The sequence below is a fragment of the Sceloporus occidentalis genome, unplaced genomic scaffold (assembly GCF_023333645.1).
Source record: "Sceloporus occidentalis isolate IW3139 unplaced genomic scaffold, rSceOcc1.0.p SCAF_3, whole genome shotgun sequence".
Classification (NCBI taxonomy): Eukaryota; Metazoa; Chordata; class Lepidosauria; order Squamata; family Phrynosomatidae; genus Sceloporus; species Sceloporus occidentalis.
Window position 1 is genome coordinate 222,237,954 of NW_028316983.1, and position 27,205 is coordinate 222,265,158.

At 42.4% G+C, this 27,205-nt stretch overlaps 1 protein-coding gene across 3 annotated transcripts in view; it reads right to left on the minus strand.

Annotated features, from left to right (window-relative positions):
• Positions 1-27,205, minus strand: part of NCALD (neurocalcin delta) — a 79,439-nt gene that overhangs the window by 43,173 nt on the left and 9,061 nt on the right. The window contains exon 2 of one of the 3 annotated variants that reach the window (XM_089517738.1): positions 3,922-4,093. The exons of the other annotated variants lie outside the window; for them this stretch is intronic. The gene's annotated coding sequence lies outside the window, so the exon portion shown is untranslated. The remainder of the gene's footprint in view (positions 1-3,921; positions 4,094-27,205) is intronic. 3 annotated transcript variants of the gene reach the window in all.

The following is a 27,205-nucleotide window of genomic DNA, read 5'->3' on the forward strand; positions in this document are numbered from 1 at the left end:
CGGAGGCATAGAGAAAACTATTTGGGTGTCATCAGCGTACTGATAACCCCGCGCCCCATGTCTCCGGATGATCTCTCCCAGCGGTTTCATGTAAATGTTAAAGAGCATAGGAGACAGAATGGCTCCTTGAGGGACCCCAGATGTTAGGGGTCTCCTGTCGGAGCACACATCTCCCAGCTGCACCATCTGGAACCTCCCAGAGAGGTAGGACCGGAACCACTGGAGCGCAGTGCCCCCGATTCCCACCTCCGCCAGGCGCTCCAGAAGGATACCATGGTCTATGGTATCGAAAGCTGCTGAGATGTCCAAGAGCACCAACAGGGACACGCTACCCCTGTCAATGCCCAGACGGAGATCATCGACCAAGGCGACCATGGCAGTCTCAACCCCGTACCCCGCCCGAAAGCCGATTTGAAATGGGTCTAGATAATCCGTTTCATCCAGGATTGATTGGAGCTGGAGAGCAACCGCCCTCTCGATCACCTTCCCCAAAAATGGCAATAGCGAGACTGGCCGATAATTGTTATGCAACAGGGGGTCAAGGGAGGGCTTTTTTAACAAAGGTTTTACTATGGCCAATTTCAGATTAGATGGAAATTGCCCATCCCTCAAAGATGTATTAATAATCCAGTGTAACAATGAGGTCACAACCGGGCCCCCCTGTGCCGCTAGCCATGAGGGACAGGGATCAAGAGAGCATGTTGTCTTCCTAACACTCCGGAGGATCCTGTCCACATCCTCGGTACTAACAGACTCGAACTGATCCAGTAAAACTGAGTCCACGGAAGCTCTGGATACCTCTGCTCTAGGTTCTGCCCTAATGCTGGCTTCAAGACCTTTGCTTATCCGAGAGATTTTATCCGCGAAGAAGTTGTTGAATTGGTCACAGCAGGCCTTAGAAGGTTCAAGGATCTGGTTCGGGGCAGGAGGGAGCTGAGTTAGCTCCCTCACAACCCTGAACAACTCTGCTGGACGCGACTCCGCAGACGCGATACGAGCACCATAGAATGAATTCTTAGCTGCCCGTATCGCCTCTCCATAGTCCTCCAAAAGGCGGTCTAGGAGAGTCTTGTCGGCTAAGCGTAGGTGTTTCCGCCAGCGATGCTCTAGCCGTCGCAGGACCCGCTTCCGTGCCCGGAGATCTTCCGTATACCAGGGCTTTCGTTTGGAAGCAGGCCTGAGAGGGCGCTTGGGAGCGATACTGTGTATAGCCCTGGAAAGACCGGTATCCCAGATACCAGTCAGGGCATCAACAGAGTCGCCGTCATTTCCAACCATGTGGCCCTCTTTTGGGTTCCATCAGCCTTCGAGGATGGACCATTTTAATAGGTCCGCCACCCCCGGGAGGGATCTGGGTAGAAGCCTTGATCTTTGCCTCCACCAGGAAGTGATCCGTCCATGACAAGGGGGAAATATTAGATATTTCCACCCACGGATTTTCCATGTCCGTACAAAAAAACATATCAAGTGTATTACCCGCAGAATGTGTCGGACCCGAGACCAGTTGAGACAGGCCCTAGTTACAAGAGAATGAAGTTACAAGCTTACATTTGATTGTTATACTTTCACCTAAACATTGAATGGGCAGTTTATTCTGTATAATTTGGAATTTGGATGTCACACACACACTAGAAATTCTAGTTATACAATGACCTCTGCCATGTGTAACAATTTTGCACTGCGACCCCATACATCTCTACTCCAAAGGAAATCACAGTGGGTTCAATAAGTCTTATACGCAGTCAGAAGGATACAGCAAGATTGCAACCCTAATGTATTCAGATTATTCCTTTTTTAAATATTTATTGGAACATTTTGTGGATTTGCAACATTCTTCCATGAACCAAGCTTCTATCAAATAATAATAAACCTATCACAGCAGGATGTAAATGGCTGATACCAAATTCAGATCATGAAACATCTTCTAGTTATCAGCAACTGCAGAAGTACTCATTTATGGGGGTACTGTCTGCTATTTAGCAACACACGGAGAGACAATTATTGTTAGCAATGTATACCACCATGGGAGAATACAAGCTGACATGGCATTTGCAAAATCCTAGCTGGTATCCTAGCTGGTACATCACCACTCACTCTGCAGGGATATCACTTTAGGTGGCCGAGGGACTTTTGGAAAGGTAGTTCAACACATCTGGAGAGAAATAAATTGGGGAAGACTACCCCACATATTATGGCAAGGGATCATTCAGCCTGAATGCCATATTCAGTTTCAGGGAAATTCTGGAAGGCTTCATTCCAGTGATGGGCTGTGGCAAAGACAATAATAGAATCATAGAGTTGGAGAGACCACAAGGGCCATGCAGTCCAACCCCCTGCCATGCAGGAACACTCCATCAAAGCATACCCAACAGATGGCCATCCAACCTCTCCTTAAAGACCTCCAAGGAAGGAGACTCCACCACTCTCCGAGGGAGTGTGTTCCACTGTCAAAAAGCCCTGACTGTCAAGAAGTTCCTCCTAATGTTGAGGTGGAATCTCTTTTCCTGTAGCTTGTATCCATTGTTTCTGGACACATCTTACTACTAATAACTAAGGGCCTGTCTGCATGATTTAAGTACTCTTCATTTTATTTGAATAATTTACGATCTCACCATATGCACTTCGGAGAAGTCTGAGCTGAGGGGGGGAACAAAAGCTGGGAAATCACCCAGCACTGTTCCCATGTAGGCAGGGCTGTGTCCATCTGGGAAACACAGAAGGTAGGGACCCCATGAAGGCAGGATTCAGACCCAAAAGATGAAGTTCACTACTCTTGCAGTGATTGCAAGGGAAGGTGTGACATGGAAACTCTCCTTGTGATTAACAAACTCCGCTTGACACACTGATTTAAACATAGCTGCTAAACCAAGCAATCAACAAATGGAAGACACACAAATCCATCTTGCACCAGGTCATGTAACCCAACAGACAGGGGTACAATATCTTTGGCCCATCAGATGTTTTTGAACTACATTTGGTATACTCTCATGCCATGGGCCCTGCTGCTTAGAGCTTCCAGCAGCTGAAGTCCAAAACCTGTGGGAAAGCAAAAGTTTTCATCTCCTGTCCGCAGGTTGTCTTTCTCACCCCCTGCTAGTTGGCCTTTTTAACAAGAACTACCTGAGATTTCACAGAAGATGACAGGGATGTTCTGCATTCAAGATGCTCCACTGCTAAACAATGGCTCAATGGCCCTGAGCAACCTGTTGTGAAGTCCTGCCCTCCTTGCTAATACATCTTCAATTCCTAGTGACTATCATATCTTCACCCCACAATCAATCTGGCTTTTGCCTCACATCATACATACCAGTGGCCACCAACTAACCTCAACACCAGGAGGACTACAATCATGATTTAAAGTTCCTGTGCAAGACTATGAATCTGATTCTGATTAAGCCAATGTCATCTTTCAGCCCTGCAATTCCTGGAAGACCAGAAGTGATAAAGCACAGTAAATTGCCTCAATCCATCAGCAAGAGGCTGTCAGATCAGTCTAAGCAAGAGAAAGATTTCTGCATGGAAGCAGCTCTTCTCTGTATTGCTGATCTGGATATACACTATCCACAGTACAATCTCTAACTAAACCAAATTAAACTGGCAGCTTGCATCTTCTGCAGCATACAGGGGTGCAAAGCTCAGAGCCCAAATTACACTTTTGAACTACAAATTCCAGAAACCCTCTAGCCAAAAGGGCCAGTGGCCTGGGAAATTCTGGGAGCTGTAATCTAGAAAATAACTTCTGCAAATGTTCACAAATCTGTATCTGAATTCACCAGTTTTTATACATGGCCAGATGTCTTAATCTATGGGATGGAGTGAGTCCATGACCTGACTTATCTTACTATTAGAACTGGGCACATTCACGTTATAAATGGTGGGTGTTTGGTTTCATATTCAAAGTATTATTAAGACCATGTTTACCATCCTTCCAATGAATATTAGTCTTTTAAGGCTCAATTTTCTTTTCTTTTCTTTTCTTTTCTTTTCTTTTCTTTTCTTTTCTTTTTGGATTGTAAGTAGATGTGTTTTCCTCTCACCCTTGCATGGTGTGCAGAACTGTCTTCCAACTTACCTTTGGCTTTTATTGAATCAGCTGTCAGTAGAGAAATGAATAAACAAACAAGTCAAAATGCACTCTTTCACATGAAACAATTTTACCATGCCATCTGCAAGCTAATGGATTGAATAATAGCGTAATTATACATCTGCTATTTTACTCTTATTAATGACTGTAAAATAAGAACAATATGGTGAAGGTTGTAGTCATGGCAACAGACTAGAGTACCCTAAGAAATAAGGAGAAAAATGCAGTAAGTTTTCAAGGTGAATTTTTTTATTCCCTATCCTCCAGATGCAAGAAAGATAGCACAGAGGGGTAAATGCATACGGTAACCTTTCAGTTTAACATAACAATAAAACAATTTACTTTGCATTAGTAGATTACAATGACAATGAAATAGGAACAGTATTACTAGTCATTCAGTTTCACAGTTTATCAGGTGTTAGTGAATGGAGTTTTAGACTCTCAGGGGCGGGTTATAGACCGCCGCTTTGAGGCGGTCTGCAGCTGCTGCCGTTTGCTCCGTGCGGGAGCCGCAGCAGCCACACCGCGCGGCTCCCGCACGGACCGAAAAAGAAGCTCCAAAATGGAGCTTCTTCTTGCAGCGCCTCTGTGACGTTGCGAGGCGCCAGGGACGCATTCGCGACGTCACAGACGCCGCGACACGTTCGGACGCACAGCGTCCGATACGTAAAGATGGCGCCGGCCGTGTGGAACGGCCGGCGCCATATTGTACGGACCGAGTCCGTATTAGAGCCAGGGGCGTCTAGAAGAGACGCCCCTTTTTTAAAATGGGACGTCCTGCGGACGTCCCAAGTGCTGGTCTGTAACCAGCCAATGATTCAGATTCTATCCAAGAATTCAGGAATAAGTGAGGTATCATCAGATAATGTGGCGTGTTCGAAGTCAGTTATCTGAAGTCATGTTGTCACTTTTTGTAACTATGCTACTGTGATCCTATCTATGGCAATTTGATTCAGATATTTTATCAGTCCATTTGGTATAGTTGTTGTTAGGGAGAATTTATACATTAAATTAGAAAAAAGTTTAAAGCTTTGCAAAACAGAAATACCACCTTGTGGCTAGAGCAGACTCATTCAGACAACTGTTCAATGATGATTTACACAGGTAAATTGCATGAATTCAATGCAACTACTCAAGGCTAAAAACAAGTTTTAGTCCTTTGTGTGATAACAGAACTATGCCACATCTATCCATCATGCTTCATTCCTCTGCATCTATAGTGATTTAAAGGAAAAACAAGATACAACCAGTCCTCTGTATCCATGAACTCTGCATCCATGGATTCAACCATTCATAGCTTTCAAATATTTTTTTTAAAAAAAACCCAGAAAGAAAATCTTGATTTTGCCATGGGACATCATTTTACTATGCCACTGCATATAATGGGACTTGAACTTCCACAGATTTGGTATCCACGGGGTGTCCTGGAACCAAACCTCAGTGGATACCAAGAGCCAACTGTACATGGCACCATGTTACATATTAAGCATACACCTAGTTTGATATCTGGTTGTAGAATACACTATGTGCTGTATAGAGTTTGCAAACAGAAGGGGCCCTTTTGCACCACACAATTGTAGTGCTATGATTCCACTTTAAATGCCATGGCAGCATCCTATGGATTCATGGAGTTTGTAGTCTGGTGATGCTCTGCAGTTCTGTAGCTGAGAATTCTAAGTAATCCATCCTAAACTGCAAATCCTAGGATTCCATAGGATAGAACAATGGCAATTAATGTGGAATCATAGTGCTAAAATATTCCAGTGTGAAAAGGCCCCAGGTTGTGAATCTTTAATATTTCCAAGAAATGACAACATCTTAGCAGTACTGGGAAAGACCACTGCTCATGAGAGTAGGGAAAACATGTGGTAGTCAGAGTACACGTGGGTGGCCAACTCTTGGCCCCTAAGATGCTGTTGGACTAGCTCTTCTATCAACCCTAGTCAGAATGGGCAAAAGTGAGGAATGCTGGGAGCTGCAGTCCAACAATATATGGAAGACTGTGTGCTCCCCATTCCTGCAATCAGAACTTGAAAAAGCTATGGCTTTGGCCACGTTGACTAGGGAATTGGGGGAACTGTAATTCAAAAATTGAACTGTTCCAAGCTCTGCTAGGTAGTTCATTACTTGATAAATTAATGATCTGACCCAAGATAAAAGTTGTTTCATATGTTGAAAGGAAAATGAGGATAGCATGCACAAGTGTGTGTGTGTGTATGTGTGTGTAAGAGAGAGAGAGAAAGAGAGATAATGTTTTCTGAAATGAAAAAAATGAAAAGTCATTTGTTACCTCAGTTTGACCTAAATGGAGCGTGCTTTGGATAACTTTTATTTTCACTAGAACCACTGCTCTAGTCCCTTTGCTTTATGTTTTACTTTCATATCAGAGTTGTCAAAAGTTAGAACAGATGTTTAGATGCATAGGGAAGGGACTTTTTATTGCTGCTCTATTTACTTCCTTTTGTGAGATGACTTCCATTTCCAATCCCTGATTGCAACAAAGAGAGCATTCTAGCGGCTTAACAGCTACCTGGGGGAAGCTTGAATTTACTGCTCTCCTCAAGCATTATGAATCAGGAGAATTGTGGACCCTCAGCCATCCTCCTTCACTGCATAACTGAAGCTTTTGTGATTTACAAAATTAGGTCAGCAAATGCATTGGCTTAGAAGCAAAAAAAAAAAAAAAAAAAAGCATAGTGATGCTTTTAACACAAACTCATTCCATCAATAAGATGCTGATTTTTGCATGTGTTGCTGTGCTTGTTTTCTGGCAAAGTACCATTTGTAAAACCATTGATCCCTTCCACTTTTTTTTACACATTCAAAAAGTATTTCCACTTTTATGTAGGTTCCCGCCCCCCCCGCCCCCCTTTAAAAAATAACTACAATTGCAGCTCTGAGGAAGTTTAAAAAATCCAGTACTCTGGACATTTTGAAAGGGGGGAACTTAAGGGCAGTACGTACAGCTGTCCACATTTCTGAGAGTCTAGCCTAGGCCTCTGAGCCTTGGAAGCCTAGGTCTTGTTTCGTTTCACTCACTGGATAGGACCACACAGCAAAGGAAATGTGGTATGTGCTAAGAGGTCTGGAACTAAATCCCTGACAGTTCTTCATTCTAAAAATAAAAGACATTTTTCAGCTTGAGCTGTCTGTTGCTGTGTCTGCCTTTCCCGTTTTGCTGCTCCAGCATGGCAGGAAGTGGAAGGACCAGCTGTGTTTGTCTCTGAAAACCACAGAAACAGAAAAAGACCATTCAACACACAGTCTGGAGTAGAACTGAAAGATTCTACTGGCCAATATGCAATGGATGCCAATAATTGTGTTACTCTGTACAGTAGGCCCTCCACATTCGCTGGAGCTAGGGGCATCAGGACCCTTGTGAAAGTTGGCGGGGGGGGGGGGCATGATGCAAATAAAAGTATGTAACTTCTTTACCTGTAAGACCACCTCTCTAAGAAACGCTAGGTCCTCCAGTGCAACTCTATATTCAACATCTGTCAAACACTGACCACAGAATCATGCTGAAGGACCTACAAATGCCTAGAGAAGTGAAGTCGAAGGATTTCATGGCTGGCATCCATCGTGTTTTCTCTAGGAATATCTAGGTTCTTTAGCACAACTCTATGGTCAATTTCCAGCAGAATTTCTCTGGAGGACCTAGAGATTCCTAGAGAGAACATATTAATCAAATCCTCAATCAAAACCGCCGAATGTAATCTGCATCTCTATGGTGTGGATGTGCCTTCAAGTCACCTGTTGACTTATGGCAACCCCATGAATTTCATAGTGTTTTCTTAGGCAAGGACTACTTAGAAGTGGTTTTGCCATTTCCTTCCTTTGAAATATAGCCTATAGCACCTGGTATTTGTTGGCAGTCTCCCATCCAAGTACTAACCAGGGAAGGCCCTGCTGAACTTCCAAGTCTCTGCTTAGCTTCTGGTGCCATATATATACATCTTTGCATTGGCAAATTTAATTTTCTAGTAGATTTAACTCCTAGCATACACGACAATTTGGAGGATGCATATGCTCCAAAATTTCATTCATGGAAACCGGTACACTTTGGCCAAAAACATCAGACTGTGGATAAGATGGCAAAAGTCAATAATAAAAGAGAAAACGCAAGCTATGGGCCGGTACATACCAGCGGGAAGTGGCGTGGCGGTGATACTAGGGGTCGGGAGCACGCAGCAACCGCATGCCTGCGATCCCTAGTATGAACGGATGGCAACATCATGATGCCCTCCTGTCCATATGGGGGGCGCCATGATGACACTGCGCAGTGTCCGGACGTCACTTCCAGGAAGTGACATCATGGCAGCACCATTTCTCATTTATGGCGCTGCCAAAAAGAAGCCGCTTAGAGCCGTTTCTTTTTGGCAGCATGCCATTGCCGCTTGGTGCACCTGCTGTGGCATTGACAAGCAGGAAAGATGGGCGGCACAGAGCTGCCCATCTGTACCATGCCTAAGAGATGCTGTAGCAGTTTATTTTTGCCTAAGCTTACTCTTCTCTCCCTCCTGCTCAGTTTACTGACTGCAAACTACTTTTGCACTTTGAACAATTTTTTAAATTCTATTTTATTTATTTATTTTATCGGATTTATATCCCACCTTTCTCCCAAAATGGGATTCAGGGCAGCTCAAACAATTCAAATAAGCTGAGGACAAATGGGAAAACTGGATGGAGGAGAAACCGGAATCTTTCAAAAACAGCTGAAAAATGGGACGACAGAGGAATAATTGGGACTGTCCCTGCCAAATGAAGATAGTTGGAGGATATGTAGTTGGCTACAATAGGTTTTCTTGTTTGTAATCCACAAAGAAGTTTGATTTATAGAAACATCAGTCATTCACAAAACAGAAGAATCAGTCATAAAACAGAACTTTCTTCTAAAGACCGTCCTGTTTTTCCCAAGGTAAACCATTTCAATGGCCAGCTATACCCATTCCAGTGCTAGGTAGACATCAGAAAGTGATTTAACATTTCTTTCTGTTATCATGGCCCCTCCCTACAATGGCCAGACTTTTAATCACTGAAAGCAAATGAATGAAGCCTAGCACTGGAAGTGCAAAAACAACATTATGTAAGAGGATGATCACAAGCCAGAGAGAAGTGAAAAGGTCAAAAGAGTCAGCATGTTGTGTCACTTCAGGCATTAGAGAAGCATTAGAAGCTGCAATGTCATTAGTACAAAATTTAATTGAAATCAGGATTTAATGTAATCTCAAACAAAAACACAGCTAGCTAGCCTTAACCCCGGCACCAACTCAGTTTGTACAATGCATTGCCCAATTCTGTAGAAACAATGGGCATAATCCAACCAAAGTTTCAGCACTTTGAGGTCCTGTGGAATTACAAGACAGGGAGATAAACCTGTGCTTCACTCTGCAAATGAAATCAATAGGACTGTAAAGCATTTTGGCTGGATCATATCCAATGCATCTTTAACTGCGATCCTGTAAGCCCACCTTTCTATAATCTTTCACATATCACTAAGGACAAACTGAAACAAGCTGCCAGTTTCACCTTCACAGGAAATGAAATGGGTAAAGCTTGAGAAAGTCACTATTTTTGGACTACAATGCCCAGAATTGTATCATGAACTGGCCATGTTGGCTGGTTTAGTCTAGGAGTTATCATTCAGGAAAGTTATTTTCCCATGATCTAGAAATGGAGAGCACATTTTGGCTAATTGGGGAAGCAATCTGAAGGCACAAGGTGAAACTCAGTGTCCTCTGGCAGAACTTGTCCAGTGCGAGTATCATCCTCCCACAGAATCCCCCATAAAAACATTGCTATAGCACCACTTGCAGTGGGCAGGGAGACAGAAATAGTGGTAACCAGCCAGGTAGAAGACAGTAGGAAAAAAGAAAGACCGCATTCGAAATGGATAGACTCAGTCAAGGAAACCAAGTCTGCAAGACCTGAGCAGGGTGGTTGGTGATAGAGTGAACTGGAAGTCTCTTCTTCACAGGGTCACCAGTTGAACGTGATAGTAGTTAACAGCAGTAATTCTTACCATTTACAATACATGATGCTAATTATTTATGTCACAAAGAAATATTTAAATGGAAAACCCAGAACCTAATGAAATTTTACAAAACAATTCTCAGTTACCTGGTTAACCATTCCTCAGCACTCCTTTGCTACTGGAAGTTCCCATCATTTACAGCAGAAATGTTTTTGATATTTCCAGCAACTAGTTGAATAGTATTTGTTCATCTTATTTATGACAAACTGAGTTAAATATCTTTTCCTTGTCATTATGTGCAACAAATATTCTCTAATTGTTAGTAATGTAATGAGCAATACTAATATGTTGGGGACTTTATAATCTAATGTCCAACACTAGTGTGTTAGATATTTAAAAATAAATTTTAAATAATTTAAAAATAATTTAAGTAAGCTTAAGTCTAGAGATGTAAAATTTTGAAACCATGGGTGGAAAAAACAGGGGTTTTTTTCCTGAAAAAAAATCAGGTATTTTCAGAAAAAAAATGAAAAAATGCAATAATAACACAGATTGAAAGTCTTGCTTTACTTTAGGGATGTAACATGTGTTACATATAACTTGATTTGGTATAAAATTATCATGATTGGTATATTAAAAGTATAGTTTACTTAGAAAATACTTAGAAAATTGGATTTACTTTTTTATAGTTTTTTTCCCCCTTGCAAATGGAACTGTCAGTTCCTGAACTGTAAAGGACACATCAACTGTAAGGAACCTCTTTGGTTTTGGCAAATTACGAGAAACAAAAGATAAAACAAAACAAAACCGGTAAGAACAGAAGAACCCACCAACATTTGTCGCTTTTAGTCCTCCATAAAGGCAGACATGAAGACTTTATTTCCATAAAAAGAAATGAGAACAGGATACTAGAACAAAGAATTACAATAATATGATACTGTTCATTAGTGCTTCCCAGTCTACATAATATAGGGAAACTTGCATTTTCTTCCTAATGTGCAGAGGGCCAATATCATATCTCTGGCCATTGACTTCTACTGTTTCATTCCTTCCTGGAAACTTGCTATAAGCTAATGACTCACAAACCAGCATTAGTCCATGGACCATCACTGCTGTATAGACTTACATAAAAGTCTAACTGCTACAAGGTTTTTAGAAATAATGTGGGGAAATAAAAATTTGAACATTGTGTCTCAAACATTCTCTTCTGCCTTTTGAAAACAAATTTCCACAAACACTATACAATCCCCCCCCTAAAAAAATAAAATAAAGCTTTGGTTGAAAAAAAAAATGGAAAAATTTAAATCATTTTTCTGTTGTTTTTCTGGGTCTTCACATATTTACCTAAGGCAAATAAATTGAGTGGTACTTAGTATCAATTCAAATCCTGACATTAAATTATGTTGAACACAGGAGGAGATGTGCCACTTAAGTCTCACTGTCCAAATTCATTAATTTATCCAGGGCGCAGGAGGGTGGAGAAAGTTGGCAACAATGATCTGTTTAGTAAAAGTAGTTATCAAAACAAGTAAATGAACCAAACTGATGCAAATGTTTCAGGGAGAGTGTAATTGAATTATCCAATGTTCCTATTATATATTCAAAACCCAATTAGTTTAAGCATGCTTTATGGAGAGAGCTTCTCTGTTGTTTAACAGATTGTACTACTGTCCATTTGAGACTTTGGTATTTAATATAAAACATTACTGGCGTGTGAAACAGAGCAAAGAACATGCTTCAGTGGTTTAAATATGGGTTATTCACTTTTCCACTGTTGTTTCGCTAATGGAGAAAATGATTTTAGAATGCCTTTACTATTCCAGACATTGGGAAACCTTTTGGGACAATATACAGTAGTCCCTTGGTATCTACTGAGGTTTAGCTCCAGGACCCTCTATGGCCCCATTAAATACAAAGGTATAGTAAAATGGTGTCCATTATCTAAAATGGCAAAAATCAAGATTTGCTATTTAGAATTTATATATTTGCAAATATTTTCAAGCCATGGATATTGAATACGTGGATAAAAAAATTGTTGCTATATATACTTCCAAAGTACTATAAGAAATGGGAATGCCTTTGCTTGTTCTTAGGCATTTTAAGAGACATTTTGACAATAAGTTTTCAAGTTTTGTGTAATGCTCTTGTCCAAGATGTTTGTCTTTAAGGAACAGGAAGCAGTGGAAAAATGGATAGCACAACTGGTTTGTTTCATGGTAGTTTAAAGCAAGGTTACTAAGGGAATGCAAACACAACAAAAGCCCAATACAGACCGCCAGGGTGCGACGTCCTGGTGACGATAGTAGGGCTCGGGGCCGCACACCACCTGTACGGTCCCAAGCCCATTACAGGACCGCTCCACCTACATGGGAGGTGTGTACATGATGTGTGGGTGTCACAGCACCCACAGGTCATGCAAAGGAAGAGATGTAAGGGTTGTGACGCAGCCCTTACGATGTCCCAAAAAGGAGTCGCTCTAGGTGGCTCCTTTTTTGGTCTGCAGCATTGCCGGGTGGTTTGGTTGCTACAGCGATGCTGCGGACCAAAAACAGATGCCTACAGACCGCCCTGAAAGGGATGGTCTGTACTGCCTCCAATATGAGTTCTAGGTTTGAACAGTTTTCAGTGTCTCACTCTTTGCAATGGTAGACATTTGGGGACTGAAGGAAATTTTCATTTGGGTGGAAGAACTGAAAGTGCTGTTTATGATCCATAAAGCTCTATATGGCTTAGGTCCAGACTGTTTGAAAGACCTATCTGCCAATATGAACCTGTCAGAACTCTAAAATATTCAGGGGAAATGCTTTCTCTCTGTACCACTACCATCATGAAGTGACACAAGAGAGAGTCTTTGCAGTGTCTGCTCCCACCCTCTGGAAGTTCACTTCGCCAGCAGGCAAAAACTTTTCTCTTCAAGAAGGCTTTTAATATGTAACTGCACCCAGAGAGGCTTCTTATTGGAGTGTTTGCTTTTGTATGTTCATAACAGTTTCAACTTGATCTATTAATGTCATGATTTTAAGTGTGCTTTTAAAATGGTACTGTTTTAAATGTCTTTTTTGTGAGCTGCCTTGGGTCCAATTTAGGATAAAAGTGGCATATAAATAACTAATTATAATAATAAATATAATTTTTATTGAGAGGCAAAGCCCTCCTTCTCCCCCCCCCCCCCCCCCACAATTACACCTCTGGTGGACAATAAAAATGAACAAGATCAAAATTATTGTTTGCTTCTTTTGTAGAATCTCATCATAGAAACTTAACCTACAAATGTGGCATTAATTGGCCCCAGAAACACTGAAGATGAAAAGTAAAATCTTTTCTGATGCTCTTCATATTAGGAAAGGGAGGGGACCATATCATTTTTTCTGAGTGTGTACATGTTAACAAAACCATGTAATTTTTTTTTTTACAAAATCACCCATGGCAAAATCAGATAAGCTTGATTAGCAAGGAATTGTGGTTACAAAGAGACTATCCTTTGCACATTGGGCAATACTGACAGCATAATAGGAAGAAAAGCTTTAGCAATATGAAAAACATGACGAACAATGTGTACTAACACTGATGAAATTGAAGGTCAGCTGACTAGGTTTTATTACCCGATTTATCATGGTCATGTATGTTTTCAGAACTTTCTTCATTCCCATGGAAGCTTCTCTAAACAGCATCATTAAAGGAGTGGAGGGGCATAATTAGTATTTTTAAGATTTTTGGATTCAGAAGGATTAAAAGGGATGTTGCTTTCCCTGCTGCCATTAGACAGTGGGCCTTTCGTATCCACTTGGGTTTGGTTCCAAAATCCCCCATGGATACCAAATTCCATGGATATTCAAGTCCCATTAAAAACAGTGGCATAGTAAAATTATATCCCTTATATAAAATCGCAAAAGAAGGTTTGCTTTGCAGGATTTATACATTTTTAAAACATTTTCAAACCATGGATGCTTGATTTTTATCCATGGATATGGAGAGCTGATTGTAACAGAACATGACTGGATCACCGACAACATGTTAGATCATGTATAGGGTAAGGGTGAAGACTCTATGTTCCTCAGATGTTGCTTGACTCCAATTCCCATCAGCTCAAGCCAGAGTTTGGACATCACTGCTTTAGAGTATTTAAGCTCCACCCAAGCCATCACACCCCATGATAATTAATGACAGCAGCTGGAGGCTTTCAACATCTGGAACATTGCAGGTATCCAACACAAAAATCTTAAGATCACTACTAAGTAGGTTTATAGTCCAAAGCTAATGAAGGGAGGCGGGGTAGAGCCTTAGGACTTGTCTACACAGTTAAAATTCTCCACATTCCAATCAAACAGACAGTGATCCAGCCACAGGTGATTGGGAAGAATTTGAGGGTTTTTTTTGGGTGCGGGACAAAAAACTCCATGAACTCAACTGCAAAAGGATTCACAGATATATATCTTTTAAAAAAACAGAGTACCCATGAGTATCTGCAAGCAGGCACATTACTGAATCTATGGTGATCCCTGTGCTTCACAGGGATTTACATGACTGTGTATTTTCAGCAGAAGGAGGGCAAATAGATGTGAATTTGTGCAGGGAAATTAAGATGATTAAGTGCTGATGCAAATGTGTGAAAATCTGCAGCAAGTCATATAATACGTTTATGTGCAGACTAGGATGAACAGGAGCATTGGAGCAGAAAACAGGAGTTTGCGATGGGCTAGAAAAGAAACATGTTTGAAGGAGATGCAATACAGTGGATCCTTGTTATACGCGGGGGATCCGTTCCGGACCCCCCCGCGTATAACAAAATCCACGTATGCTCAAAGCATATTTGTCCCAATGGCAGCGCGCGTGCACGCGCGCCGCCATTGGGACAAAAGTCCCTTCACCCACCCCTCCCTCGCTTCCCTCCTCCCTTCCCTCCCTCCCTCCCTTCCCTTCCCCTTACTTACCTGAACTCCCTCGGCGGAGCGGCTTGGCCTCCGCCGCCACCGCTGCAGGGAAGCCGGGCGGCGGCGGCGGAGGCCAAGCTTCGGCTTCCTCGCCGCCGCCGTGCAAGGGCGCGATGGCGGTGCTGGAGGCCTCTTGGCCCCCAACACCACCGCACCGGGCCTTTGCCACAGCGGCGGTGAGGGAGGAGGGCTGCCGCGCCGGAGGCCTTTAAGGCCTCCCGCGCCGGCATCCGGCCTCCTCCAGGCCGCCGCCACTGCGGAAGGGGCGGGTGTCGGTGCTGGTGGCCAAGAGGCCCCAGCACTGATACCTGGCCCTTCCGTGGCCTTCAAGGCCTCCGGCACCGACACCCGGCCTCCTCAGAGCCGCGGAAGGGGCGGGTGTCGGTGCTGGAGGCCCCAGCACTGACACCTGCCCCTTCCGCGGAGGCCTGGAGGAGGCCGGGTGTGGGTGCTGGAGGCCTCGCAGGCCTCCGGCACTGCTGCCCTCCACACCTCCTTTTCCCCACCTCCGTGCCTTTTTTTGGGCGCGGAGGTGAGGAAGAGGAGGTGCGGAGGGCAGCAGCAGCAGAGGCCTGCGAGGCCTCCAGCACGGAAACCTGGCCTCCTCCAGGCCTCCGTGGCCATGGAAGGGCCAGGTATCGGTGCTGGGGCCTCTTGGCCTCCAGCACCGACACCCGCACCTTCCGCAACGGCGGTGGCCTGGAGGAGGCTGGATGCCGGCGCGGGAGGCCTTAAAGGCCTCCGGTGCGGCAGCCCTCCTCCTTCGCCGCCGCTGTGGCAAAGGCCCGGTGGCGGTGCTGTTGGGGGCCAAGAGGCTTCCAGCACCACCATCGCGCCCTTGCATGGCGGCGGCGAGGAAGCCGAGGCTTGGCCTCCACCGCCGCCGCCGCCGCCGCCACCCGGCTTCCCTGCAGCGGCAGCAGCGGAGGCCAAGCCGCTCCGAGCGACTTAAGGTAAGTAAGGGAAGGGAGGGGGGCAGGGAGGGAAGGGAGGAGGGGAGGGAGGAGAAGGAAATTGTCCCCAATGGCGGCGCGCGTGCTCAAATCCACGGATGGCAAATCCGTGTATGGGGAGGTTCGACTGTATATGGCTGTACATGGCTAGACTGACAAATTAGAATGTCCTTGGTAAAAGGAGAGATAAAAAAGAAAGTGAAAATAAGAGAACAAAAGAATACAGGTTTAGAATTCCTTATCTGAAATGCTTGGGACCAGAAATTTTTTGGATAGTAATGTTTCATCCTCGGCATTAATATGTGATAGTTATTTTTCTTAAGGACAACATTTCTAATGGCTAGTCTATTCTGTTTAAAAGCTGACAGACAAGATTGGCATTAATCATGTAGGTGGCCAAGGCTACTTAGTGACCATAAGCCATGAAATTTATTAGTGGCTCTCAACCTTGGGACCCTAGATCAGTGATGGCGAACCTATGGCACGCGTGCCAGGGGTGGCACTCAGGGCCCTCTCTGTGAGCACATGTGCCGTTGCCCCAGCACAGAGTTTGCCAGAGTTTGTTATTAGAAAGCCAGAGGGACATGGCACTTTGCAATAAATAAGTGGGTTTTGGGGTGCAGTTTGGGCACTCGGCCTCTAAAAGGTTCACCATCACTGCCCTAGATACTGGACTGGTTTCCTTCATCTGAAGTCCATATGACCAGTGTTGGTGGGAGATGCATTCCAACAGCATCTGGAGACCCATGGTTGGGAATGACTGTAGAATACTAACAAAAGCTGATCCTTCTAAAAGATCTGTCTTAATTTATATTATTTATTTCAGCTTATTGGTTTTATTTATATTCTCCTTTTCTTCCAATGCTAAGGCCCAAGGCAGCTCACATTATAATTTTAAAACATGGTTAACATTTTAAGGCTCCAAGGTCATTTTAATCCTAGAAAGAAAAAAAATACAAACTAATGCAAGAATATGAGAGGTTTCCCAGTAACATCAAAATTTTGCAAGATCATTCTTGCGGTGGTAGCAGTACTCCTAAGATTGGTGGAAATGGGAGCAGCAGAGGTAGAAAAATGGTTGAAGAGCTGCCTGGAACCTGCAAATCATATGTGGCCCAACCCTGGTCTAGCGGGATGCCACTTGGCTTAGCCAGTGAGTCAACACACATATGCTGCACTTCGGAGATCTTCCTATTCATTCTGCTAGATAAGATACTGGACTCTTGCCACAAAGTCCTGCCCTGCTGGTATCACTGATTTCTGTTACCCTTTTATTCTTCAGGTCACTGCTTTTGAGTTCTGCCCCTTCAATATTCCAACTTCTTTAGCTCTTTCATTCCTGGTTGAGCCTCCTAGCATTCCTGTCCTCCTCGCGTTTCTGTTGCACTCTTTCCCCCACATCCCCTCCTGACCTTAAGAACTGTGAAGTCAGAGTGTCATCTCTCATTAGATTCTTCTTGGCTCTGTCAATTCCTTCTTTCTTCTGCTCCTTTTCTCAAATCATTCTACATGCAATGTGTATTTTCAGCCAAACATGCTTGAGTTTCCTTCCTTTACCATCCTTAATTCTCAGCTAGCCCTACAAAGCTATTCCTACTCCTAAGATCTGTGTGGATTTTGGCCCGATCCAAACACACATCCCTACAGAATCCATATGCACACATTGAGAACAGTCTCTTTTGCCAACCAATAGGAATCTTCACATGTTCATCTCACATCGGGTGAGTGCTCGGGTAATACTGCCACAGGTTTGACTGCCACAAACATAGTATAATATAAATGAAAACCATCTGTTTTGTAGGCAGTTATATACAACAGAGTACGAGCTAACAGTATACACACAATAGGGTATGAGATAACAGTACACCCAGGAAAGACTTTGATATAAGAACTGACAATAAATCTTGTACAAAGGACTCATACTGAGAGCTCAGAGCCTAAGATGAAGCTCATTGTTGAGAAACGAATGAAAATGTTAGAAAGTACAGATCTGAAGGAGCACACACTTTGGTCTCATTCATCAGTCACAGAACTGGGAGGTTAGATTTCTACCTCCCAGGAAGAACATCACAGGAGGAAGAAGATCAATCTGGCCCTATCCATCAACAACCAGTGAAGAAGCAGCTGCAGGGAGTTTATTCCCTCCACATACACCCAAACTTCCATACCACACAGAATACTTGGCTCACATTACCAGTTGCTGTGAGACTCTAGGGCAGAAAGAAAGCACATTCTGTACCCATTCATCACCTGTGAGGCTAAGGATTGCTAGGTCATGCATGGATGTGGGAAAGGATTTTCCCCCTCCTTTTGGTCTCATACTATATTGCAATCTGTTGCATACTTCCTTGACAATAACAGGATCAAAGTGTGGTTTATGAATTGTCAAGACTGATATATAAATGAATAAATGTATGTCTCAATGAAAGGAAGAGGCTGTGGGTGAATCTGACAGAACTAAAAGAAAAGTCAAGGAAATATTCAAGTATGAAAAGCTCAGGAAAGTTAATTTAGGACTACACCTCCCATAATCCCCTAGGCAGCATGGGAGGGTGTAGTCCAAAAGAAGATCTTTCCAAGCTTTATTCCAAGAGACAGTAAAAATATGTCTGGAGCTTCTCTGCAGCCCACAGTGTACATTTTTGCAACAGAAGGTCATAGGCTATAGAATTTCTACAGATTTTACATCCATACTCAAGCTCTCTTGAAAAATCCAATACTGATTTAATGTACCACAAAACACTCTTTTTCCCTTTACAATTTACTGCAACCAATTTTTCTCTCAATAAAAGTCTTCTTTTTTTTTTAGTCTTGTAAGATCAAGGAGACTACATTCTATCATACATTTTTAAAGGGTCTGCTCTGCTCAGACAATGTTCACTGTTAACTCTGTTAAAACTGTTAACAGCAAACTTAAGGCATAGTTGTTATAAAAGTGTTAGGGAAGGTCTAGTCTGAACTTCTCAGCTTTTGCTTGTGAGTGTGGGGACAGTATGAGTTGTGTTGACACATGGGGACTATTCATATGAAAAGACTGGTCAGTTGCCTAGCACATGAGAGTGTTCATCAGCAGGTGCCATAATCATAGGACCATTAATATTTTGGAGGATTAAAGTTCCCAAAATCCCCCGGCCAGCAATGCCAGTGGCTGTTGGATTCTGAGAGCTGTAGCTAAAAAAATAAATGAAATAAAGTTGGGGGGGGGGGAGGGGGAACAAAGTATTTATTTCCAAACTCTGGTGCAAAAATTATACAGGTGATGATGTGTATTTTGGAGATATGGAGAGGGGAATGTGAGGAACAACAACCATAGGGACAGCCAATGGTGTGCAGTGGTTAGAAGATTGGACTAAAGCCTGGGAGAGATCCAGGTTCTAGTCCAGGATGGGCAAGATGTAACCCTCAAGCCCCCTCCAATACCTCAGCACCTCCAACCCTGAGACATTTTTATTCCCCAAACAACAAATTGTACCAGGGCTGGGATATAGTGGTGATTTTGGGGTTAGTCCTTGTCCTACTCCAGAGTAATTTATTTTTATCTTAATGTTACTCCTACTCCTGTAAAAACCTCTTACTCCGTTACTCTTTACTCCTACTCCCACTCCCCAGCCCTGGGGAAATGCCCTGGTTGATTTGCAAGGGGTGTGTGTGTGTGTGTGTGTGTGTGTGTAAGTGTCTCTCTTTGTCTCCCAGTCCCTTCCCCAGTGCAATATAATAAAATTATTTTTTGGTGTTTGCATGTACAAAATAATAACAGTAACAAGGAGTAACAAATATATTTTGTTACTCCTTATTCCTACTCCTACTCCTGTAAAAACTTCTTACTCCTTTACTCCTACTCCTACTCCCCAGCCCTGGATTATATTCCACATAACTCCCAGATTTGCCTTTTCAACAGAATTCCCCCTTGGCCTTTTTTGTTGTTGTGTGCCTCCAAGTCATTTTTTAAAAATAAATTTTATTAAATATTAAAAACATACAATAAAGATAAAAAAATCCATATATCAAATATAATCTAAAATAGAAATATAAGTATTACAATGTTCTCCTCCCTCCTTCCCGACTTCCTTGATTACTGACTAATTTCTAACATTATCTACTATTTTCCCTACTGAACTCTAACTAGTCCTATTACTACTGTTGATTCTTTCCAGTTTTCTTAAATAAAATAATCTTCATAGCCTTCCGTATTAACGACTATTCATTATCCCTGTTTTTACTTAACCTAATAAACTCTAAGTGTTTCTTCTTATCTAATTCTTATATACCCACAATTAATATAACAACCCTATTTATAATTCTCATTTTAAAATTATCAAAAATATTTGTTATTGTTATTATTATTATTTCACCGAGAAGTAACTAACTTTACAGCAACATTACCATCACATATCTGTCTATCACCTTAAAAACCATTCCTATTTTTACTCTATACTCTATACATCCTCTATAATAGTATACATCTTATCTTCCTTTAAATTACCCAGATATGTTTTCCAAACCTTCCACTCTTCATAGAAATCTTTCAACGGTCTGTTTTTTACCAGGTGTGTCAATTTCTCCATCTCAGAATTGCCCCATTGTAAGGAAATTTTGGAAAGATATACATATAGAGATGAGAAAAATCTTTGGATTAAAGGGAGGACCGACTGTTAAGTTCTATCTCTTAAATATGATGGAAGACATAGAATATGAAAAAAAATAGAAAAAATTATATTACTGGCGCCTCCAAGTCATTTTTAACTTATGGTGACCCTAAGGAGATCATAGGGATTTCTTGGCAAGTTTCCTCAGAGGGAGCTTGCCATTGCCATCTTCTGTGGCTGAGAGAATGTGACTTGTCCCAAGGTTACCCACTGGGTGTTTATGCTCGAGCAAGGAAACTGAACCCTGATCTCCACAGTAGTAGTCCAACACTCAAATCATTACACCATGTTGGTTTTTCCAACCCTGCCGAATTGGGAGACAGGGAGGAATCAAAAATGAGTGATCTCTCACTTCCTATTTCCATAAATGCTTCCTTTTAGTAAAAGACATCTGGAAGTAAAAATGGCAAATAGTGGCCCCAGACCTAAATTTGTGGGACATTTATTTTTGTAGAGCGTGTAGAGAATTCAGAGGGGTCAGATGAATCTGGGAGCAGACAAAATAGCATCAAGAACCGTAGAAACTGTCCACCACTGCTCTTGTCCCACTAGGCCATGAAACTCTTTGGGAATTTTTGTTTCAGTAACTTTCACTCTGATGTACTTCACAGGTTTGTAGTGAGAATCATGTGGCAAGTCGAAGAGCCGAGTGCACATCCTTGAGCACATCAGATAAAAGGCAGAATACAAATATAACTAATAAATGGAGAGGGTACACACACCCACACTCCTCTCTGGAAGAACATCCTAGTGAGAGGAGACCAGCAACCACAGGAAGTTTGCATTCTTTTCTGGGTCAGAGATAAAGGGCTCTGTCCCTTGGACGACAGGAGTGAGTGGGAAGAAATTCTGGCTGTTGACACTAGCAGCTAGAGTATTACATTCTGCTGAGTAGTTGCCCCACTTCTAACTAAGCAAAAACACCAGCAAAGGAAGATCAGTGTGACCTTAGCTAGAAATGAATGGCTCTTTATAACGCTTCACTTCTTTCTTCCACTCCTAAACACGTGCCCTTTTCCTTCCATTCCCCTTGACTTGCAGATTTTTTTGTGTCTTTTTAGTTCAAAAACCTGAGAGTAATTGTCTGGGAGACCATTACTTGGGGATGGGATGGAATAGATAGACTACAACGAATTCATATAATCAGTCAGTATGAATCCAATTCAAATGAGGCTGACAAACCAAAGTCAGCTGGCTTGGGCTGATTCCCCCAATTTGTGTGAATTTGTCTTAAGTAGGTTGCATACAAAAGAAGTGTCCCCAAATTTTTCTGCCTTCAGATGAAATGTCTCACTTGGACTTGCCAACAGGAGACAGCGTATATAAGGACACAAACAAATTTGCCAGTGGGAATTCATTAGCAAGGTCAACATGGTTTCTCAACAGTTTGCCCAGCAACTGTGATGGGAGTGGGGGAAGCAGACTCCAACAGAAGGCAGAGCCGGGCTTTATCGCCAAAATATAATTGCTCTAATTGGACCTGCACAAACCCAAATGGACAAAGCTGATGATTGAGAAACCTGCAATAATGCTGCTACTCTGCACAAAAGAACAGCACAATGAGAGAGGCAAGAGTGAGGTGGGAGAGTACGTCAACAGCCACAGCCTGTTTTCCCCAACATTTCACAGAGGTTACTCCTTTTGTTCATGCTCCTCTTTTCCAGAGGTTTATTCAGATGGTGAAAATAATCCAGGTAGATCCTGGGTTGAATCTTTGTTGTTCACATGTACTTCAAATGAATCAGATTAAGGTGGGGGGAGGGGGAGCAGCCAAAGAAAAACAATTAACCTGGAATAATCGATGTTGGGCTCCCCCCTCCCGAGTTTTTCTAAAAGATTTGTAATCTCAGCTGTGTGAATAACCAATGCAAATAGACCCAGGATAAACTGGGATAAAACTCTGCATGCCTTGAACATGCTTCGAATACATTTGCATCATTGAATCCATCTTTATTTGAGTGCTATCACATGTGAGCAACCAAACTCAGAAAGATGTGCATAGATGCAGTTCCATAGTGTGAACAACAAATCCGGAATACGTGAATGAGATTATTCACAGAGTCGTGCTAAAAGCAACAACATGTGAATGACCTCCAGGTGTCTGAGTCAACAGTTCCCCTAATCCCCACTACCAGCCTAGCTGGCTGAGTCTTATGCAAGTTATATTCTCATACACATGAAAGTCCCCAGAGGCCCATTCATACTACACAATTACAATTCTACAATTCCATTTTAACTGCCATGGCTACATCCTATGGAATCCTGGAATTTGTAGTTTTGTGAGACATAAAAGTGCTTTGGCTGAGAAGCCCCCTCCTTGCACTGCAAATCCCAGAATTCCATGGGATGCTGCCATGGCCATTAAAGTGGAACACAGCATTCTAATTGTGTAGTGTGAATGGGCCCCAGGTTTCCTACCCATGTTTCTACATGACTGCCAAAGAAAGCTAGCCAAAATGTCAGTTGGGATTGAAATTTCCATCTTAAATTTTCCAGCCAGAAATATAAATACTGGCAACAGAACTGTGTTACACACACATTTCTAACAGAATGTAATTGATGCTTTTACTTGACTGTATGTAATGATATTACATTCCTATTTTTCCAAAAATAAAGTAAACCAGTATGAAGCCCTTCCAGGCAGATTCCCAGTTCTTCTGCAGCACCTGCTAGAGCTATTATGTTTAAGAATTTGCTGGTGTTTCTCAAGCTCCAGAACAAATGCTCACATTTCTATTTTAAACATTCCCAGGAAGATACCACTGAGCTACTTCTAAATTTGCAACTCAGTAAAAACTTAATGGTTTGGGAAGTTTTCTTGTTATCTTTCATTCACTTTTATGTTTCACATGGGATTTTAGTAGGCCTTTAACACAATTCATAAAAGCAACATAAAAACATAAAATAGTATTCTATGCCAACACACCATTACATCATAGGGTTTTCATATCCCTTTTCATATGATTCCTCCATGCTCATCTAAGAGCTCCAAAACTGGCTGCATATTGTATGCCAAGCATTCCTAAATTTTAGTTGTGCTACCACAACCACTAAAATCAGGCTGAAAGTAAAAGATCCTACCATTAACTACCATGCCATATCTACAGCTGAAACCTTTCCAGTAGAAAACATCAGGCTGAAAGCCTATTAAGGAAAGAGCTTTGATGTTCAATAAGTTTTCACGGAAATAAGATTTATCCACAGGATGCCGATGAACTGGAAATTCAAAAGCTGCAGAGCTATCACAGAAAGGAAAGGAATTCCAGAAGATTACAGTCCCTCCAATAAAACACCAACATCAAATATAAGATTTCAGCTCCTGTTTTAAGGGGAAATGATTTTTTCATAAGGGTTCCTTTGGGAAATGCTACATTCCACAATTCCTCAACTCCAGTTCATAATTATATTTCCACAACATATTTCTGGCTGAAATACAAATTCAATAGCAGATTATTTGATTGGGATAAAAGAATTATAACTTCCTTCAAGATTCAGTGCCCATGATTGTTTTGGTGATAAACACAAGTGATATATACAAACATGGTATAATGGTCTGAGTGTTAAGACTAGGACACTGGGAGACCAGACCTTGAATGCTGACTCTGCCATGGAAACCCACTGGGTGACCTTGGGCAACTCACACTCTCTCAGCCTCAGAGAACGGTAATGCCAAATCCCCTCTGAAGAAACATCCCAATAACACCCAATGATAGCTTTGCCTTAGGGTCATCGTAAGTCAAAAATTAAGGCACATAACAACAAAACCAGAGGTTACACTAAGGCAAAAACTTGTCTTGGCATTGCACTGAGAAGTATCCAGTACCTCCTTGCACAATGATTTCCCACAGAATGCTTCTTCTCCATTGGATTGTTAGTCTACTTTTCCCATGGTAAACTCCTGTACTGTTGCAAGCCCAATGGCAGACCATTATGCAACAGATGAAGGTGTTGCTAACATGGAGCTATTGCTGTAAGGGATGCTGCACCTGCTCCATTGCTGTCCTATTGAGCTACTATACAAGGGGTGCAAAAGGACCTTGGTCAGAAATGCCAAATGTGTCTCTCCTTTTCAGGATCTCCTCCATACTGGATGATGTTCAATAAGGGCTGTGACAGTGCTACATGCATTGCTTCTGTATTGCTAGGGTGTTTTGCATGCAGACCCCTTCCCATATCTCAGTAGAATCTGGCTTCACTTCTCCTTAGGATGGGACTCTGAATGGAAGGGTAGAAAGGCAAACTGAGGGGCTCAGAAGTAGTGAACTTTCCTACCTATGTCCCCTCAGGTTTCCTGGACTGTGAGGAAGTAGGTCCCTTAACACCCTTAACAGAGGAGGGGAAGGGCATTTTGGCCTACCGGAAGACTCAGATGCTGCCATAGCGTTGGCTTAGCAAGCAAAAAAGTGAGTGGTGGTGGATAGCAAAAGGAGAGAGCTGGCCCATAGGGTTGGTCAGTCCAGCCAGTGCTTTTACTGGCTGGCTCAGGTGAACATGGATGGGCAGAAGGAGTAAGACTCTCCTCTTAAATCCTACATGTTAGTAGTCCTGGGCTCACACCAAGGGCCTCTAAAACGTAAAAACAGACAGGATTTTCATGAAATCTCTATGGTCATTATATATACAGTATAATAACTGATTCTCAGAGATGGAGTGGAGAAGGTAGATACCCCCACGTTTTGTCAAATTACTGTCTGCTGATGTGATTGACAGCTCAAGGAATATCTCTGTGGTGTCTTGGGTGGATATTTGGATTCCACATTTGTTTGAGTCCCAGGAATACCAGCTCTCTTGCTTGTAACATGGCGTTTTATCCCAGGCACACATAAAGTGAATGGAGGGGCATGTTAGTCTAGCCCCACATGGGCTCCTGTCCCCCAGTTCCACAGCACACACACTTATCCAAGAAAGGCAGCGGCTGCTATCAGTGCAACCCAGTAGTTGTCCTTGTGGGATGTCCTGGCCTCCTGCCCCATCAAAGAAACATTCTTCTCCTTCACTAAATCTTGGACACTTGTCCCAAGAAGGCACTGTATTGTTAGATGCAGAGACCTCCCTGCAGAAAGGGGGGGGGGGGCATTTTTGTGCGGAATACAGTGACTGCATCAGTTCAAGGTGACAGAAGCAGAGCTGCACATAGATCTGCCCCTTTGGTTCCACATTCAGTTGCATAACATTGCCATTCAACTCAAGGGTGGCATATCTTAACCAAGACATAACTCTACATGTGAATAATGAGGCTATGCAATGTCACCATAGAACCACAGCCTCTATGTGCAATTCCTATGGTGCAGCTAGCAATTACTGGAGACTGGTAGTCATGAGGTTACTGATGGATGTGCCACTGGAGCTGATGGAGTTTGGGTTCTCTCCACACTCCAGAGTAGGGGTAGAGCTTTTTATATCACAGCTCCCAAAACACCCCCTCCCCATTAGTATCTTCATGACATTTTTCCATGCATCTTCCTCCCAAGTTCTCTTCATCTCCAAGTAATTACAAGTTCATTGGCTTCCTTCCTGTAAAAGCAGGAGGTGAGCATTATTGGAAGTACAGTTCCTAGTTGGTGGCTAGGTGGCTCCTGCAGGGATGCTGGGCCATCATGTCTGTCATATGAAAATAATAGCACTCTTCTCTAATTTTCTGGCCGTGTTATCTTGAATTTTCTAGTACTCTGTTCCCCATTTCTCCAGGATTGAAGGCACTGTATCAACAGGTAGCTCTTCCAGCATAGCAATGGAAATAATATCCACTGTTATTCATTTCCCAGAAGAAAAATACATTCAGGAAACCCTTCTGGAAAGTATAAGACAATGGTGAGAATGTATTACATTTTCGCCCAGTATTTGCACTTCCTAAAGCATTTGAGGAAATTATACTGCATAGCAACGCATGGGTTTTTTCCCCACTTCAATTGCATTTTTCTGCAAAAGAACATGTTTGTAGAGAGGGGAAAATATTTTTTCCAGGAAAATTGGGGGGTTATGCAAAAATGGTGTTTTGCACACAAACATTTTTTTGCACCAAAATGTGTATTTTTAAAAGAGTGGGTGGCCCCAGATTCTGCTTTTTGCACAAAATGATGATTTTGCACCAAAAAAAGTTTCCAGAAATACATGGGAAGGATATGTAAAAATCATGTGTTTTTTGGTCAAAAACACGTTTTGCACACACAAAAATCATATGTTGCCAGGTAGTGTTATTTGTGTAGAAAATGTGAGGGTATGGGTCCAAAAACACCCACCACTTTTGCACAGAAAAACCCCATGTATTTCTACACAGAGTAATCTGCTGATGCACTTCAGAATGTATGAATGCCAGGCAAAAAGTACATGGAAATATTCATTTTTTCCTATATTGGAAAGCAATACTACAGAAATTATTTGGTGTTCCATGTGAGAAAAAACAGTTAAAATTTGCACCCCCTTCCCAAGTATGTGTGTGTTTGTATGCACCTACCTTCAAGTCACTTGTCAACTTATGGAAATGTCTTGATTTTCATAGGGTTTCTTTAGGCAAGAAAGGCATTTTGCCAGTTCCTACCTCTGAAATACATTTGGCCCCCCTTATCCACTGATTTTTTATCTATGATTCAGTCATCCATGGCTTGAAATATATTCTA